General features: G+C 43.2%; 1 long non-coding RNA gene across 1 annotated transcript in view; it reads right to left on the bottom strand.

Annotated features, from left to right (window-relative positions):
• Positions 1–16,758: 16,758 nt before the first annotated feature.
• Positions 16,759–20,352, bottom strand: part of LOC144785413 (uncharacterized) — a 946,426-nt gene continuing 942,832 nt past the window's right edge. The window contains exon 3 of the long non-coding RNA XR_013601871.1: positions 16,759–17,014. This is a non-coding gene — a long non-coding RNA (uncharacterized LOC144785413). The remainder of the gene's footprint in view (positions 17,015–20,352) is intronic.

The raw sequence follows: 20,352 nt of genomic DNA, 5'->3' as shown, positions 1-20,352 counted from the left end.
CACCGAATGTCTATTTGGTAATCGTGGATGCAGTCTATCTTGCATATAACCCGAAGTAGTATTATAAAAATAGAGTTGGCAGGCATTCAAATTTGTCTGCCATACCAGCCAACCTAAATAATCCGCTTTAGAGACATTAAACGTGTTTTTTTTAAATAAAGCTTGTAAGACATCAATGGTATAATTTGTGTATTAGCGCCAATTATTATATTCAGCTAAAGAGAGAAAGGCAGATGCGTTCAACTTCTTTGCAGTTGCCAAACCAAAGCAAGTTGTTTGGGACAGTGTATTACTTAAAAACAAAATTTGTGCTGGGATGAGGCAGGCATGATGTAAGGCTTCAGTGCCTTGCACCTGCCAGTTCTTAGAACCCCAGATTGATTTCAAATCTATGGTGGGATTCCAGTGATCATTTGACTTTGGGAGTTGAAGAAATATTTAATTTAAAATAATAGGACTCAGGTGTTGACCTATTAAAATCTATTTATGTAATTTATTTCTAAGTGTCTTCGAACTTCCTTTTAATGGTGTAGGGCAATGTTCCAACTGTGTGTAATTAAAAAAAGGAAATAATGCCCATAATGTTGATAACAGAACAAATGGGCATAATTGGCAAAATGTGAATATAAATCTTCAGCATTAAAAGAAGCATAATACTTAAAATCTGAAAACTATGATTGTATTGCATGCACATCCCAGAAACTGTACATATGTCCTGTGTTACCACATCACCCACGGAGACACGAAATACGTATGGCACGTTGATGATTTCCATCGGACCATGGAACTGAAAATCCACTTTATCCCAAACGATGTCATCTGCAACTGGGAATTCTGAAATGGTAACAAGAGTCTGGTCACGTTTCATGATGTGGAAAGATTAATGGGGCATCAAAATATCATCAACCAAGTTCACAGCAGAGTGTTCAGGTAAGTAGTGACCATTGATGAGTAGGAAAAACACCGTTAGAAAGCCAATGGACATGAAGAGAAAAACCAGGATGAGTAACAACCAGATGTATGTCCAAGGAGGGGCTGAGTATGTCTGTTTAAACCAAGAGACAAAAATAGTCAATTTGGTAGGGCCAATTGAGGTGGTGTACGACAAGTCATAGGAAAAGCTGTCATGTTTAAAGGGCTTTCGGGCAATCCATGCAAAGACACTCCTGTGGGATATGCATACTCAACTTCCTCATTGCAGGAGGAAGCAGGATCGACAGGCAAATGGTCAACAATAGGGTCCATCTCGATGACAGTGTCGTGTGGTGAGTTGAAAGATGCGCCAACCCCAGGCTTCCTAGAAATTGTGGGGCACGAAACAGCAGGTGTCACACTATTCCAAATGTAACTTGACATTGTCCACTGAGATGTATCTGTTGTCTTTGTGACCTGGAAGCTGTGGTTAAATGACTGTACAAGTACCCTTTAATCCCGGGACTGGAATCGGTGAACGATAAGAGGGACCAAATTCTTTCTTGTTCTCCAACTTCTCTCTGACCAGATCATCAACTCTCATAAGCCAGACAGCCACTGGAATCAGCAGTGCAGTATCAGTGGTAGAGGGCAAATGTACAGTTACAAGACTGTCACAGGTCTCTTGTAGGTCCTGTAGCATAGAAGAATGATTATCTAGGTAAAAGGTTGCGGCAGCAACTGCAACATCTAGACCATCAAGGTCTGGCACACATGTGTTGATGACAAAGAGCATCTCCTATGGGGTCTGCCCAGCCAGAGGTCCTCTAGGGAGATTATTAAGTGCATGTTGAACTCCATACAAATGGACTAGCTAGTTCGCGCCAGTACCTAAGACTCTAGCTGTCAAAGATTGCTTTAAGTCACGGTTCATCCACTTCACAATTGAATTGTCCTCAGGCCTGTTTGGAGACAAAAAGTACACCAGCACCCCCAAAGACATAATTGCGTCCTTGTACACCTTGGAGGCAAATGCTGGACCCTGGTCTGAATGAAAGGTGCTACAGACAAAGATCCTTACAAAGACATGCAAATCCCTGATGACATTTTGAGCGTCAGCACTGCATTGTGGTCAAACCCAAAGGAATCTAGTGCACAAATCAACTGCAACCAAAATGTATTTATTTGCAGTATCTGAAGAAAATGGACCACAGTCATCAAGATATATACAACAAAAAGGTCTATTAGAAATGCTTAGCTGTTTTTGTAGTGGACTTTTCTCTGTAGAAGGCTTAATTTGCTGACAGATGTCACAAGAAAGTACATAATTACGGGTCTGTTTATATAAACCACGTCACCGGTAACGTTGTTGCAAGATAGAAACTGTTGCAGACACTACGACATAGGCTGAAGCCATGCCTTTGTGTGCGACTTTGATCATAGAGTATCTGTGGTCCGTGTTGGGAATGAGCCGATCACCAACGTCTGGTATTCTTGTAAAAGGTACTTGTTTGGGAGTAAACTGATAAGAAGAGAGACCCTGTGGGTGACTGGTGCCCTTCGTAGTAGCAATTTGCTGCCAAAATGTAATTATCAATCTTAGTCATGGATCTTGTAATGACTACTACGGAACACATGGCTAGTGCAGATTAGGATGCTAAGCCAAAGAATTACCAAGAGCATGTGCTCCCACATGCTGATGGCCAAGAGTATGTATAGCATGTGTGAGGGGCAGAGGTTGTTTAAGATCTGCCACTCAAACCCAAAGCATTGTGTGCTTAATTGCGCTCCCTTTAGAATCCCGATAATCATTTTGAGACCAAAAGAATACGTTGTCATTGAAAGACTGAACACAATAATAAGAAACACACACTATGAGAGTAGGCACATTTGGATCTCCAAACATGAGAGCAAGAACCAGAGCACGCAGCTCAGCCAAATGGGCTGTACAGTCTCCTAGCGCCTGTGTATGCACTATATTAGACTTGAATTCCCCATTCACTATTGTACCAACCACGTTAGCACAAGCCGCTGAATAAGCATGTTTAGAGCCAGTGGCCGGTTGCGCCGAACCATTAGTGTAAATAATACATTTGTACTCCTCTAAAGGAAGTAGAGGAGGGGGATGAACGTGTTCATACTGCAAGAACTCCTGTGTCTGAAGAGAAGGGTCAAAGATAAATGTGACATCAGGAGACTTCAAAGAAGTAGACCATTGTATCCAATGGGGATGTAACGCTTAAGAGTTTGGCACACTCGCCTTAGTTACTGCTTTTAAAGCAGGAAAAGAAGTAACCACCAAAATGCGTTTCACCTGTGCAAGTGTGCATTCCTTCAGGACCACAATCTGCACAGCTGTTAAAACTTTTTCAACAATGGAAAGCCACATTTCAGCTGAAGTGTACAAATGTGATTTGTATGCAATAGGTACTGTGTCACCTTCATTGTATGTCAAGTAAGTGAAACCAACTTTGCCTGGCATGATTCATATCACCAGGGTTGTGTGGTTATCACGTGTCAACAAGTACTTAAATGCAAGAATATCAGACTGCAGAGCTTGCAGTATAGCTGAGTTGTTCCGGAAGCCAGCTGGCTTTTGAAAATGTAGGTTGTAGCAAAGCATAAATAGGCTTGATATGCTGGGCATAATTGGGAATGTAAGACCGCCCAAATTAAAAAATCCCAGCAAAGACTGAAGTTTCTTCAGTGTAGACGGGGACTGCAAATGTGCACATTTCTCCAGAAAATGAGTGCCAAGCCCAAACCTTCATTATTGAGCTCATAGCCCAAAAAGAGCTCCGCATAACAAGCGATGTGTGATTTAGCAAAATTAAATTTGTAACCGTACTCCGCAAGCATAAGTATGATGCGATCAACACGGCATAGATGAGACCATAGTTTGTCGTCTGTCAGATAAATATCATCAATTTACGAGTATGCATCTGGGTCAATGCTGTCTAACAAATAGACAACACTTGTGGCGAAAACCCCGGGGCTATTCTTATACCCCATAGGTAAACGCCAACATTTTTTCAGTTTTCCACTGGCCGTAGATGCTGTCCATTGACTGCATTCAGGGGATAGGTTATGCTATAGAAGCCATTGGAAATGTCAAGTGTTGTTTCATATTTTTTACGAAAAAAAACTATCTACAAGAACAGAGCTATGGGTATTCTGTACTGCAAAAGTACAACAATGACAGTTCAAATGCTGGTAATCTAACACTATGCTATAAGACCCATCAGGATTGGATACAGTAAAAAGGGAATTATTTATCGGTGACACACACGTCTCAATGATACTTTGATACTCCAACTCAGTTAGAACATTTGAAATGGGACCTTTAGCTTCCCACCGGATGGGATATTGGCGTTGAGGCTATGGCATAGACCGTAGTGGAATCTCATGTGGCAGAGAATCTTCATCCCAGCCCACTTAATTATGGTACACCACCAGTGCAAGGGCCAAGGCCCACTCAGCTGCAAAGGCCTCTGCATGCTCCTTGGGGTCGTAACGTAAAAAACTCAGAAGTATCATGTTCTCCCCTCTTGATGTGGGCAGAACAAATGGTGTAGGGCCAATCCGGCGCCGCAAACAAAATGCCGTAAGAAGAGGTCAAATCTTCTAAAAAAATCCCTGTGATCACGCGTTCAATGTTACCTTCAATTTGAAAAACTATGTTATACGGTCTATCGGGGGCAACTCAGGTTTCTGCTGTCTCTACAGTAATTAAAGTTTCAGTTGCTGGGCCTCCAGACAAGGAGGAAGTGCCTCCCGCACTATGGTGATTTCCGCTGCGCTGTCGGGCAGAGTCACCACCCAAGTCCAATCCAGCAGTCTGGTTCTCATCGTCTGAGGCATATCTCGCTGTTAAAGTGGCAACTTTTTTCTTTTGAAAAGGAGGTCGAAAATGAGGTATATCCACTTGTTTTCCTTTGACGTCATACTGACGAGGCTGATCACATCCCAGTGGCACAGGATGACTCTTGCCACAATCCTGGCAATCCGCACCATCGACCTGAGTGCTAGATGTGTCTTGTGACGAATGAGGAGAACGCTGATCAGGAACTTGAAATGTGTCAGGAGTCTTAATTTTTGTGCAGTCGCACAAGTCATAAGTACGCTCAGAAGAGCCAGGTGTTGGTGAACCAGCACACAAACTTTGCTTCTGTTGTTGCTGCCCCTGTTTTTTACTTTTCCAGTTCTTTTTAGGAAAGAATGGACACCTGTCTTATTCAGAATGAGACTTTTGTTGTGTTCAAAATTGAGTTTGCATTTGAGTAAAAGGCTTAACTCCCAAACTATTGCGGCCTATGGTTTTATAAGCCTTTGCAATAATCTTTGGTAATTTGCGCGGTTTGTCGGCAACAGGAACAGCCTCCAAGCCGTTTGCCACTTGAAAGCTTACTGCATCTACCTTGACATTGGCAAGGATCATATCAGCAACCACGTTGAACACCTTCACCAATCTCATCCCCAGCTCTACAGCTGCTTCGGCTCCTTGTTCATCTTAATTACCTTTAATCATAGAGGGGAGTACAGTCATGGAGGGAGTGACAAAACACTTCAAATACACCACTGCAAACAACCTGCCCCAGGTGTAACAATCAGCTACCTCAGGAAGTAAGTCATTAGGAAATCTTATAGTCAATATCCTGAGTTTCTTCTCAAGACTGGTATTTGAAACAACTGCCTCTTGTCCAAATTTTTCAGCAAGCAAATAAGGTAAATCATTCTTAATTTGTGGGTGCTTGCCCATTACTGAATTAACCATGATGGGACTGATGGTTACATCACCAGGTCCAGCAGGTTGCGCAGCTACTCCAGGTGGTCCCACCTGGAAGTTGTGCATCATGAACTGCATAACAGCACTATGCACGCATATTAAAGAAGTATGTAACGCACAGAGTTCTGTAAGCGTCGCTGTTGTAAGACGACGGGGGTGAGGGGTATGCCCAGCCAATATGGGCAACGTGGCCCCATCTATCGATAAAGGACCTAAACAGACTGGCGTTATTGGGCGAGGAAGGGTGCCATTAAGCCAAATTAAGTGTTGCCAAGCTGTAAGCAGAATTTCCAGAGTCCAATAGGGCTGATACGCATTAGGAAGGGCCGTAGGCATATATAGGTGAAACAAGTCATCTGCTCCATCCACCGCCGGAAAGGTGACCCAAGAATAAAATACTTTGAAGCGACAAGCTGCATCCGCTGCTACTACCAAAATCACCTACATCAGGGATCCCTTATAGAGTCAAATAGGCCTTGAGAGATGCGGAACTGTGAGGCAGAATATTGACTGCCATCACGGAAAGCAAAGATTAACAACCTAGAGAGTGGCAGCGCAATAATAGGTTAAGAATAAAGAGAAAACACTTTTTTAAACTTCAAGATTGAAAGAACCTATAAAAACATCCATATAGGAGGTTACACCGTCTTAACTGTCTCCAGAAACAGAAGTGAGGGGATTGTGGACTAGCGCAAGCACTACTCAAGCGTCTCGCAGATAAGACCAAGACCAAACGTTGGTAGCGCCATGTCGTAGGGATTCTGCACATATACAGAACTATGCGCAGGAAACCAAGACCTCGGTGAATAGTGGTGTACTAACCTATCGCTTCAGTGCCTAAAATCCCAAAAAACGACTAGCAATAGTGTTTCATTTGTTCTCCGACTAACAGCGAAGCTATCTATGATTAGACAACCCGGAATACAACACTCCCGACTCTCTCAGGAATTGCGGGAGCAAGACAACTCTTTTGCTCACTCACTCATACTTGTTCACAATAAGAGTATTCAGAGTCAAGGTATGGTTTAAAATGTTTATTTTAACTAAAGGGCTCTATGGTACAGTAAATGTGCCATTACTGCCAGTAAATTGCATAAATACAATAGTGTCAGCATTGTCACAATCCCATAGAATACAAACGGTGAGATCATTTTATAAAGACAGAGGAAAAGGGCTACAGTGCCTAAACACACTCCCAGTGATAAAATATAGTTGATTATAAAAAAGAAGACCTCTTGGCTCTGTCAGCAGACTCCATACCTCAAGGCATAGATGAAAGGTTTACATCACAGGACAAGCACAGCTCTTCTCTCTGGAAAGGTCTCTCTCCAAGTGTGTGAACAACATGCTTCGCTGCAATATTAAAGCACACGACTTTCAGGAGTGCAGCTCTGTGACATGTTATGTCTAGGTGCGAGGGACTGACCATAATAGAATAACAAGGGGCATTGTGTATCGACCTGTCCATCGTGTGCAGACTAAACCTCAGAGCACAGCATAGAACACAAAAAGCAGACAGTTCTCCTGTGAAAAGGGCACAAACAAAGTCTTGCTAAATAAACACATGTAGTGGCGTGCGCAAAAGCTGCCTCATGGCAGCGAAGCTCATGCTAACTTAGCATTGTCGACAATGAACCCACCATCCATACTGCAGTTTGTTAGCCAGACAGCAGGCAGAGACTGTGAGGGGCCAAGAAAAGCAGGTGCTGTGTTATGTATTTTATTATTTCATATGTTTCATTCTCATAAGCTAACACATTTTTGAGTCAGAAGAACAGACTAATTGACAGTATTAAGAACTTTATATCTAAAAGAACTGCGGGAAGGAATAGGTACTATGCTTGCAGGTGATTAAAAGTGCCGTATTGGGTGTGTGCTTTTGTTTAAGGAGAGCAGGACATGGACATGTTACCTGTGTATCTGTGTGCGTGGGTAGGAAAGACGAGACACTGTTGTGAATTTGTTTATGGTGGTGGGTAGATAAGGCCAGGTTTTGTGAGGGGAGTAGGAATTGCAAATTTTGTAAGGTGCAGAAAAGAAACAGCCATTGTGCTGTCCAGGAGTATAAGCGCACCAGTAATATGTATGTATGGGGGGCAGGGAAAGACCTGCAACTGTGTGTCGAAGGGTGTTTGTATTGTGTGTTCAGGTTGTGTGTGGCTGAATAATGAGGTCTGTTCCCTGATTTTTGTTATCAACTTTAGGTAAGAGGAATGCCGGAGTGAGGTGATGGATAGCCAAGCAAACTGATGCCAGAACGTTTTAGCAACTATGCTATATGCCAACAGTTTGTGGAAAAAACTACACAGTATAACAATCAATGTGAAAAATTGATTAGTCACATAGCAATGTCTTGCTATTAGTGACCCTATTATCGTCAACAGTGTGTGGCATGGTAGTACTCCATGCATCCATGGCAAAATCATGTGTCATTATTAACAAGATTACTTAAAATGGCAATGACACTGAAATACCCTCTGCATTCAGGCGGTGTAGCGTAGTAATATCAGGAGCACCGTAAGGTATCACACAATGCTGTGGCACGATGTTTGGTACTCTTTGAGACGCTGATGCCAATGTTACATGTACCTAAGAGTGAGGTTCTGAGGCGGCAGCTTTGATTTTTATTTTCTCAAATTTTGCGCGGGTGTAGCAATAATGGGTTAATTTTATGTGGAAAAAGGATGCATTTTATTGTGATGGAGGAGGGGGCTAAGAATTTTATGTTGATAGCAGTGGCACTTCCCCTCCTATTTGCAGATATTACAACATACTGTGGGCTATTTTGTGAATGATAAGCAAACAACCTGCACTGTTAAAAAGCTACATTTATTTGCAGTTATGCGCTGAATTATCAGCAGCTGCGGCAGTAACATTTACTTACATTTTTACTTGTTTTTTACTCGAACCTTATTAAAATACCTTATCTGTCTATTGCAGTCAAAGACACCAGCACCACTATGATGGTGCACACTTTCTGTTGATCTCATACTGATAAAGTCAAAGTCAAAAGCAAGCTTTATTCGATTAGTTAAAATCATAAAAGCAACGAGACAATACATATTTAAAAAGTTTGACATGTCACAAAATTCATAAAGTTAAGATCATTAAAAAGTCAAGCCCGGTAGCAGTATCTAGTGCATTCAAGTAGTTAAAAGTTGGTACAGATACAATTCAATCACAATGTAATAAAGAAGAGAATAAATAACTTAAAAACGTTCACAGAATCTAAAGTATAGTCAGGTCACCCTTCCAAGTACCTCGGGGATAGCTTCCTGGCCTTCGTACGCATGGCTGCGACCAGAAAGCTAGCAACCCCGAAGACTGTCCTAGGGCTATCTAGTAGCTGTAAATAAAGTAGGGCTGGGCGTACTTGTACAAAACCTGCTTCCCTTAAGATAGGGGCCAAAAACTGCATTCTACACTTCTTGAAATGATCACAGAACATTACAAAATGCATAAGGGACTGCTCTGAAAAGTTATCGCAGCTGCATGGCATTGACTCGTCTGGGACCCCCCGTACGGGGAAGTCACCTAAGGAATACTGTATAATGTTGAACCTAAATCTAATAAGCAAGTGTCGGTGGTATGGGCGGCTTACAATTTTTAGATAAGGTTCAATTGAGGGCGTAGTCAGGAGGAGGAAGTTGGCTCTGGCTCTAGGTTTAATCAGTTCCTCGCTCTCCCGCATTTGCGATGCCCTCCTCAAGAAGTTATCCTTAATCCATTTCACGTCCCCCCTACAAATTGTGTTTGGGTGGCTGAAGAGATTGGGCCTGCCAAGACTTCCCATTGCGCCTTTTACGTAAGCCAGCCACGAAATTCTTGAAGCGTTATCCAGAGCCATGCAGTCCCTGAGAATGGTGTGGTTAAGTGTAATATCCTTGTTCAGCCAGGTTTTGGCCCAACATACCAATGGTGCCAAGAGAAGCAGGTCAGTAATGTAGCCTAAACCTAACTCAGAGTGTAGTGAAAAAACTGGTGTCGATTGTGGAACACTTAGTAGAGATCTAAGAAACTGGTTTTCCACAATCTGCAATTCGCCAGTTGAGGAGTAGCCCCACAGCGGTGCACCGTAAGTGGCTATGGATAGGCATTTAGTTTTATAGACTTTCAGTAATGCCTCCACTGGTCGTGAGCCAAGTCGCTTTGCGAAACTCATCTAAGCTGAGGTTGATCTAGTTGCAGCTAGTGATTTCGCAGACACCTGTGGTTTCCACGAACCCTTATCCTCAAAAATCACACCCAGGTATGTGAAGGCATGCACCCTAGAAATCCTCTCTCCACAGCAGGTAAAGGTTTTTAGCTTTTTCGGCCTTAGCCGCCTCCCAGCCACCATAACATGTGATTTTTTGTTATTGATCAAAAGATCTAACTTTGTCATAAAATCACCAAACGCGTCCAGAAGCTTTTGTAGCCCCACGCCCGTGCGGGCTGGGAGGACCGCGTCGTCCGCATATAGCAGATCAGGCACTGCGCGACCCCCCACATACGGGATATCAAGTGTGGACCCCTCCAAGGCTTTATCCAGGGAGTTGATATAGAGAGTGAACAAGAGCGGGGCTAAAATACAGCCCTGCCTCACACCTCTTCTGGAGTTAAAAGGTCTGGTGGTGTTTACTTCTCGGGTGATTCTAATGGAGGCTGATAGGTCTTCATGGAGTGCGGCCAAGAAGTCTACCAGGGGAGGATCGAACCCAATGCCATTCAATATAGCCCATAACTTGGCCCTATTGACCAAGTCAAAGGCCGAGGAGAGGTCCATAAAGGCCAGATATAGGTGGCCCTCCTTCGCCATGGTGTACTTGCTGACCAGCATATGGAGGTTCAAACACTGGTCAATTGTACCTCGTTTCTCCCGGAAGCCATACTGGAGGTCGGAAAGGACCCCCTTCTCTTTAGTGATGTTGCCTTGTCTGCGTAAAATGACTCTGCCAAGAATCTTAACGGCAGAGTCAATTAGCGAAATCGGCCTATAACAGGCCGGATCGCTTCTTGAGCCCTTCTTGTATATTGGGACAATGGTTGAGGTGGACCAGGATTTAGGGAACCCTGCTGTGACCGTTGCATTAAAAACATTGGTGAGTATTTTAGTCCACAGGGGTGATCTTGAGCTGTATAGGTCTGCCGGGACACCATCGGGTCCCGGGGCCTTATGTTTGGTCATCTCGTCAATAGCCCTACTGACCTCTAATTTGGTAAAGACAAGGCGGGATGCTTCTGTCAGAGGCTGTTGGGATCTATCGGGTGCTGGAATCATATCACTGTCATAAATTTTACTAAAGTGATCGACCCAAAGGTCTTCGGGAATCACACAGTCCATAACAGTGTTAGTTGATGCAGCGAAATAAGTATGGTTTATAACCATCCAGAATTTAGAGCTGTCCTTCAGAACATTGGCCGTTGTTAATCTGTCCCAAGCCTCACCTTTTATTGACTTTTTGCGAGTCTCGATGGCCTGTCTATATTCTTTCCTAAGCCCTGCCACCAAAGCCCTGTTTCTTGGCTGCTGTTTCAGGGCATGAAGTAAGTCATTGTGTGCCTTTGAGCACTCCCTATCAAACCATCTTGGGGTGGAGGAGTCTACTTGTTTCTTAGTGCTTGTTAAATCCTTATTAATCTTAGAACATATGGTGGAAAAAGAGCTGATGATGGCAATACCTTCGGATGTGCTATCCATACAGATTGTCATATCGTCTTGTGAGTTCAGTACGAGGTTATCCATAAAGGTGTCCGGCACAACCTTTGCCCAATTCAGTCTACGACCCTGCTCCTTGGGAACAAGGGTATCACCACGGCCCCCCAGACGCTCAACCTGGGTGACGATGTTACAACCCACGTTCAGTAACAAGACCACTGGATTGTGATCACTAAATGGGGAGGAACTTACTTCATAGGATACCACTGTGTCGATTAACCCCGGTGAAATAAAGATATAATTGATGACAGTGTTAGCATCCCTACCAACAAAGGTCGGCGTTGTCACATCCCCCCAAGACCCTTGTGCCTCGTACATATTTTGGTTGGCAAGTAGGTTTTCCAATTCCGCCCCCTGTGAAGTATGCTCAAAGTGAGTGCTGACTGCTCCCGGGGGTCCCAATTGCTCATTGTCCTGGCATCCCCAGCTACATGGGTGGACATTAAAATCTCCCAATAACAGGGTTTCGAATAAAGCAGGTTGCTGTGACTTGTATGTTATTAAAAAGGAAGATAGGGAATTCAAGTGTGAACAGTTTCTGCTCCTATCAGGTGCATTATAGAAATTAATTATCAGAATTAGCGGGGAATTTGGCCTAGCCCACTCTATACCTAAGATGTTTTCCGATGTGTGAACAATTTTCCGTGTAGTACCCACCAAGTTTATAGAGAAGAGTATACACAGACCACCCTTGTTCCTGCCACCCTCCCCCGGAGTAGCTTTGACTGAAAAGCTGCGGTACCCATCTAAGAAGAAATAATCACTGGTGTCCCATGTTTCCTGGAAGCCCAGGATATCGTGTTGCGTTACAAGATTTAACCATCTAGAATCAGTGACTTTCTTCCTTAGCCCAGCAATGTTCCAACTTACTACTGTAACATGGCGATAGCTAGCTACGGTAGTGACATCCCGACTCGGTGAAACAGTAGGTCGTTGTCAATCGTTAGTATCTAAAGTAGAGGTAATCAAGAGAGGAAGGAACCTGTTGCTAAGTACGATCCATTGCCCCTGACTGTGAGTATGCTGTTCATGGAGGACTGGTGCTGCTACGGTATTTGGTCTTGCCCGCAATAAAGCCTGCTGAGTTTGATAAGATACATGGGGCTTCGATCTTGTGCCCTCTACTCTTCCTGGGGGAAATGGGATATACGGGTAATGTGTTTTGAGCTGAGGATAGGTCGGGTAGGTGGGGGGAGGATAGAAGTACTCTAGTGGGAGTGGTCTAATACCTACACCACCTAAATCAGATCCATCCCAGAGTAGAGTGTCTGCTATATGAGATGTATTAAAATTAACAATCACACAATCTCCAGTGATGCTTTTGGGCCTCCTCCCCACCCAATCTACCCTTCGTGCAGCTATAATATGTTTACCCACATCCCGGCTTCCACTACTGAACTGTGTGCACCAACTCCTAATTCTATTAAGTAGATCTAACTCCGATTCCCTCTGGTGTGGTTTAAGACACGGAATCCCAGTTAAGATAACAACTAGACCTGCTGGGTCCGGAGGGAGATCCACTGGTCGGCTCGGTCTTTTTTTGGGTTCGCTAGGGTGATGCTCATGGGGTCTAGGGGTGGGTAACACTTTAGGGGGCCCTATCCCCTCAACACCAACCTCTTGTGTCCCCCGTAAAGAAGCAATCTTATCATCAAGTGTTGTAAGCACGGGTAAATAATTAATGCTGGGCCCTTGCATTGGTGAGCTAAGTGGTGCGTCAGTTGGTGTGTTAACCCTCCCCTGTTGCTCTGATGCTATTTTACTCCTAATTGGTGTCTGGCAGTGTGGATTAAACTCCTTAAGGTATTTAACAAGTCTTTCACATTTTTTCATAATATTGTCTACACATAGTTTAAGAGTGTCCACAAAATCTTTAGCTATATTGACCAATAATGGTTCCAGCCGTGATTCGAAAAGTCCCTCCACCACGTTGACCAAGTTGGCATGAAGGCCCTCAAGTATCACATTATCCGCTCTTTCAGTGTGATCCTTACGGGGTTCCTCGCCTCGTGTGTTTTTTTGTCTTGGGGGCATGTTCAAAGAGGAATCAAGATGTGCAGTATCGCTACCCAGGTCGTGCGGTGGAGTGATGGGCCTAGGCACGGAGTAGGCGATTGGAGCCATAACAACTATTTTAGGTTCCAGTGGGATATGTGAGGCGGACTCAGGAACTGCTACGTCAGTTAAGTCTATTAAGTCCCTCGGCTCTGTGGCCGACTGATCCAGACCCAGTTCTTTTTCCGCATTAGCAATTTCATCATTTAGAGCCCCTACTGCGGATGTCAGATATGAAATAATGGTCTCTGATTTCCTGGGGACTTTGGGCTTCTTACCTTCTCCGCCATTCACAATCAGCTTGCGTTTCCCCATTACGTAGGACAGAGTCTCTGGCCCTGCCCTGCCTCCTCCTGCCAACGACTGCCAAAGACTGTCCCGCCCTTGTCCCGGGCTTCTCCCGGTCGCTCCCGCACGCGACTCGCGGGGCGAGAGGGAGGTTAGCTTTTTTCTAGCGCCTCCGGGCGCTCCAGGCGTGTCACGGGCGCGCCGCCCCTGAGGCTGCTGGGGGCTGTAGTTCGGGGAGTCTCCCGGCGCTCCCCGTCTGCCAAACAAGTACCACCGTTCACCTCACGGCACCGCCCGTTGGTGTCCCAGTCAAGTTTGCCGCTCTGGTGTTCCTCCCTGGGCTCACGGGAGGTCAGCTTTTTTCTAGCGCCTCCGGGCGCTCCAGGCGTGTCACGGGCTCGCCGCCCCTGAGGCTGCTGGGGGCTGTAGTTCGGGGAGTCTCCCGGCGCTCCCCGTCTGCAAAACAAGTACCGCCGTTCACCTCACGGCACCGCCCGTTGGCGTCCCAGTCAAGTTTGCCGCTCTGGTGTTCCCCCCATGCCGCTCTGGTGTTCCCCCATTCTCATACTGATACCTTTGTATATTACAGACTTCACAAGGCCCCTTGGTGCTTGTGAATCAGTTTGCCGTCTGCCTGAAGAACCACTGACCCCTTGCTCAACGTAGACCAGCAATACTTGATAAGGCCTCAACCAGTATTTCTGACAAGGGGAATTAAATGCTTGCTTATTTATACCGGTCTCTTGTTTGCTGTCTGTTGGTGCATGAGAGTGCGAGCATGTCATACATGTACCAGGACATTTACAGGTGTGAAACAAGTAAACCCTTCATGACAGCAGTAAACAAGGTTCAGTTGGGTGCAAAGGGGGTACAAACCATACCTTTGATGCAGGCAGTCATTGTTTCAGGTGCTCGGAAGCAAAGTAATGCCCTCTGTTCAACTTTGAACAAATGGAGGCGAATTTTACTGAGAGAAAATGTTCAAAACAAGGCGAATGCTGAAGAGCAACCAAGCCTTACTCACACTGCAAGGGGGTGAGCGCACAGCCCGCTGCCAGTTAGATTGTATTTAATTTGTATTTTTTATTTTTTATATTTATTTTATATTATATATATATATTATATTATAATTTAATATTTAATTAGCCTCCTCATTCGCATGAAAACTAATGCTCGGTCACTGCGATGAAATGCACCATAGAGCACGGAAAGGAAGCAGCTGTTACTGTAGTGTATGAAGGGCCAAAAAGGCGGCTTTACTGAAGGAGGCGGCAGTGGGACTAGGGAGCTGGTGACCAGAGTTCGAGCTTCGGAGTGTAGGGGGGTAGGGAGAGACAAAGAAAAAAAACAAGCAGCAAAGGAAGAATCAATAAAATAAAAAAATTCTTCCAAACAGAAAAAAAGGTATGCGTACATACACCTTGCTTTACCGGCGCTCCTCAGCTCAATGAAAGGCTATAGGGAAGTGAGATATTAGCTGGCAGAACGAAACATGAGGCAACAAAGAAGAATGATGCTGGAATGAACCAACGGAAAGCAGGGGGTGGGAATAGAGTGGCGTTATTCATGACAACAGGGCTTGCGGACAGCTCATGCGTGCTGATCCTCGACCTAAAAACATGGCTTATGAAGGTGGATTTGAATGATTATTGATCACATCTCACTAAAGTGGTACCACGCGAAAAGTGGAAATGAGTTATTGGAATATTGTGTCAGAAGCGAAGTCATCCACTGTTAATTTGGGCAGTCTGGTAAATTGCTATATGATGTTTAAATTTGTACCTGAATTTGAGTAATTTATGAATTTTATAAGTAACCCTATTGTACGAGCACTTTACATAAAATCCAGACTGCAGCTGCTACCCTTGGCTTTCTTTACTTCTTTTTAGAATATAAAAGAAATTATATGCAAAACACATGTCCCATGAAGTTATTTTTCTGTAAAGCCTTTGTAAGTCAATGTTCAAAGTGGATTATTCCCGTTTATCGATTTTCTGTCATCTTTAATCGCCATACAGCACTGAGTATGTAAAACAAATACACATGATTGTATTGTTTCACGCTATTTGCCCTCACTATGGTACATCAGGATGAAAGTACTGAAATAAGCGGGTTTTATAGAAGCAAACTTTAATATGTGAGTAGCATTTTTAGATATAAGTATTGTTCTTAATGATAGTTTGTATGGTTTCATGTGCGAATATGGATTTGTTTACCAAGCCTTCTTAGTATGCTATCTGACAAGGGACTGTGCATTCAATTGCACAAAAACCTTTCATAGACTATGCCTTTCTGACAACTATGTGTACTAAATAATTTTATTTACGGAACAAACTGTATTTTACAGTGTATTTAATGGGCTTTTTGAATGAATTTATCTTGTTTTATATGATTGTTTTAATTGTACCTTTTATGGTTCAATCAAGCCGAAATAAAGGAATTACTAATTTAAATTTATTGGGACATTATTTTTACTAAAATATAATTAGATTACTTTTAGTTAATTCTATACATCACTTATTATTGATGCTGAATAAAAAAATATATTATTTTATTATTATTTTTACCTTAGGTGGGAATTTCTTTTTTTCTTTTACCTTCATGATAGTCTGATGTCCCCAGTCATAATCTTAGATGCCACCAGTCACAACCTGTCCAGTAAATAGAGGGTATTACATTTACTCTTTCAACTGGAACTTTTGAGATTTGTAATCGAATTTCTACTGGAAGCAAAACAAAGGTCCAGCCCCACCAACCCAGTTAGATCTCCTAATGTCAAAATGTTATTTTCCCTTGGATAACCTCCAATAGTCCCCATAACCTTGCAAGTCATTTTGTGAACTATACACTCTCTAATGATGATCACAATATTTGCTGAGTGCAGAAATGTGCTGATTATTTACCAGCGAACAGTTAATTCCTCTCTGTCTCGCCAATTCAAACTTTACTTTCCTCACAGCCTTAGCAGTGGCATTTCAACGTTCCAACATGCATGACAACCAGCTTTATAGACAATACATCAAATTAAATGTTTTATTAGGAGCAATGTTTTCTGCTGCAAACAAATCATATATGAAAGAATATAGATGGATAGGCACAAAATCATTGCCTTTTCTTTAGATTATGCATGCTTGTAAAATGAACTTTATTGACGATTTATTCTGGAGCCTTCATCAGGGTTCCTTTCAAAATGTCATATATTTCTCCCCTTTTTGTTTCATTTGAGGGCTGAGGCTCTTCTCTTCCATGGCCTTCAACAGGACATCTTCATAGTACTTGAAAACAAAAAGGAAAAAAAGGGTTTAACACGAATTAAACTACCATAGTCTAGTTAAATTAAAATGTTCTTTGCTTAACAATGTTCCTTTGAAATTGCATCAGCAATTGCGCATTTTATCAGCACACAACCGATTCCTTAAGATTGTCTGAATTTGATTATATCAAAATATGCCAATTAATACACAGGAGCTTCACAATCCACTGATCGCGCTGGCGTTTGGACTCAATGAAGTAAATCAGCAGTTTTAAAACACTTTAGATGAATGCTGTATATAGGTTTTGCATGCACAGCGCTGTGATGTGCTTGTGAATTCTCTTGTATTCAATATATTTAATTTAATACATCTTCAAAAGGAGCTCTTGTGTGTTCCCCAAAAACAAATTACTGTGTTCATTCGCTTTGTGTGGAACTTTGGTTTTGTTACCTTCCTTTGTCTGCATACGTTTACGATACTTTGACTAAAGCTGTTCACACTGTTTAAGCCCCATTCTCTGGGAAAAAGGCAGACAGCTTCTAACAGTACGTTGGAATGTTTTTTTTTTTTTACTTAGTTGTATAAGCAGATGCTTTAGCCTTAGAACGTTTATTGCATTTCCTAGTCATGCCTCCATACCTTACTTTGCACTTTGTAGGCATTATCAGATTGATTATTTCAACCTAACCGATTTGATCATTATGATCAAATAATAAACATTGAAAGTTAAAAATAAAGTTAATATATAAGAGCTATGCTGCCATTTACTACTAAACAGGCAGCCACAAGAGTAGTTACCTTGCATACAAGAGGGTCATGATTTGAATTGTGCAGCACGAGTGGTGGCACCGGGCCCAAAAGTCGTCAAAACTCCTCTAAACACCTAATATTGCAAAATTGTATTTTATTACTATATAGGCAGCCACAAATTGCAGTTACATTGCAGTCAAAATGGGCTTGATTTTAAATGGTGCAGCCGGTGCAGGGGCACCGGGCCACAATTGTCATAACTATACTAAACACCAAAAATTAATACATTTTACTACTCAACAGGCAGTCACAAGTGAAGTTATCTTGCTTGTAACAGGGTCATTATTTCAAATGTGCAGCAGGTGCAGTGGCACTGGGCCCAAGAGCTCCAGGCACCTCACTAAACACTGCTTATTGCTATATTTTACAACTAAACAGGCAGTTACAAGTACATTTACCTTTTAGCTACTAGGGTCATGATATGATTGGTGCAGCAGGTGCAGTGGCACTGGGCCAAAAGTTCTCATGACTCCTCTAAACACCCAATATTGCTATATTTGACTACTAAACAGGCAGTCACTAATGCTGTTACTTTGCAGTTAAAAGGAGCTTGATTCAAATGGTGCAGCAAATACAGTGGCCCCGGGACCAAAAGTTGTCATAACTCCACTAAACACCAGATATTGCTAAATTTTACTATTAAATAGGCAGTCATAAGTGCAGTTATCTTGCAGGCACTAGGGTCATGATTTGAATGGTACAGCAGGTGCAGTGGCACCGGGTCAAAAAGTTCTCAGAAGTCCTCTTAACACCTAATATTGCTATATTTGACAACTAAACAGGCAGTCACAAATGCAGTTGCCTTGCAGTTAAAAGGAAATGATTGAAATGATGCAGCAGGTGCAGTAGAACCGGAACCAAAGTTCTCCTTTAGACCATTGTTTCCAGGTGTACAGGTGAGGCAAGATGGCGTCTGCAAGTTCGGACGTGTGAGCTGGCTGCTCCCGGACTCCTGCACCTACATGGAGTTGTGATGTGATTTATGGTGAAGGAGGAAGAATGCACATATTGAGCTGACCTGCTAGACATATGAGAGGATCTCCACTTGTTTATTCGGGTGGTTCTCATGTTGGGTTCTCTTGCTAAGGCATTCTCTGCGAGGCTGTGGCGCTGGGGCTGCTTCACGGCAGTCACGTTTGACGGAACGCGGAGAGGGGAAGGTAGCATTGCGCGAACAATGCCTCACAAAGCCGGGAGAGGGAGGTTGCATCGTTTGGGTGAGCCTGCTGGAGCAGGAGCTGGCGCTGTGAGCATTAATGGGAAAACTGCTAAAAAAGATACCTCAACAACAGGAGAAACGTTTTTTAAGGACAGTTCGGGTATGCGCATTATCCCCCTTTTGGTTTCTGTGGTGAAGTATAAAAAAACTTGTACAACCCTCTCAGGTTGACTCTCCTTTACTGGCAACTGGGGGTAGAAAGGCATCTGACAAAATATTGGTGTTAGTGCCCAAATTGGTATGGGCAACACTGACTGGTTCATTACTTATCCCGAATGTTATCCAAATGATAGGAGGCGCTTCATGCATGGGGTCCCAACAGACCACTCTGGGCAACATACCTACCCCTGAAAATGTATTAAATGATAACGGCCCAGAAGTAGTTCATGCCTCATATACGGAAAATACAGAAAAATCTGATTCTGTTTCTGGCAAGAAGAAGGTGTGCCAAAGTATTTAATCTCCTATGAGGGAAATAGACTCTGGGGACTACTTCTTTTCTCTTTCGGATCACTCGGATTCCTCCAGCAATGACTTAGAGTCAGTTTTGAAGACTCAGGTTAAGACTGGTTTGAATGATGACGGGGACAACAACCGCAACAGCGCGCAGCCAGAGGACACTGGAGGTGATACGTCAGACGACAGTTTTCGGACAGTACGTAAGTACCCGGAAGTTAGAGAAGGAGCTAATCAGATAGATGGTAGAAATGCTCTACAATGAGATTACACCTTTTCAACAGAGATAGGTACTGGCAATGGCGGTAACTTGGACAATTTTAAAGAAAAAGCGTCAGAATCATCATCAGAAAAGGTTTCATTGGCTCTGATCTATCAAACCATCATGACACATATGGAGGAGACACGCGCAGAGAGTCAGAGGGCCCAAAGATCATGTTGCAAGTTGCAGGACTCAGTTTGTCGTATGGACAAGACTTGTACTGCATTTACTCTGAGGTTTAATGAGGCAGAAGCTCACTTCTTGTGCCTAGAGGATGCATTGGCAGCACCGAAGGCCTTGACTGAGACCCTGTGAACCCTAAAAGAGGACACAGTGGAAATTGGTTGATTTAGAAAATCGATCCTGCAGAAATAATTTGAGAGTTCCACAAATTCCCGAGGGCGTGGAAGGGCAGGACCCAGGCAAGTTTTTTATTGATTTTTTTACTGAGGCCTTCCCAGAACTAATGCAGTGGACTGGCAGAGAGAGATACAGAGGGCGCAACATTTTCCATTTTCCCTCCGTCCTTGATCTGGCCAAATAGTAACTAGACCAAGAGCGATTTTGATATCCCTTAATCATTTTTTTGCCATGGAAACCGTATATGAGTTA

Source organism: Lissotriton helveticus, chromosome 10 (assembly GCF_964261635.1).
Source record: "Lissotriton helveticus chromosome 10, aLisHel1.1, whole genome shotgun sequence".
In the NCBI taxonomy this organism is placed as follows: Eukaryota; Metazoa; Chordata; class Amphibia; order Caudata; family Salamandridae; genus Lissotriton; species Lissotriton helveticus.
Note: the sequence above shows the minus strand (reverse complement) of the source record. Positions and strands in the feature narration are given on the sequence as shown.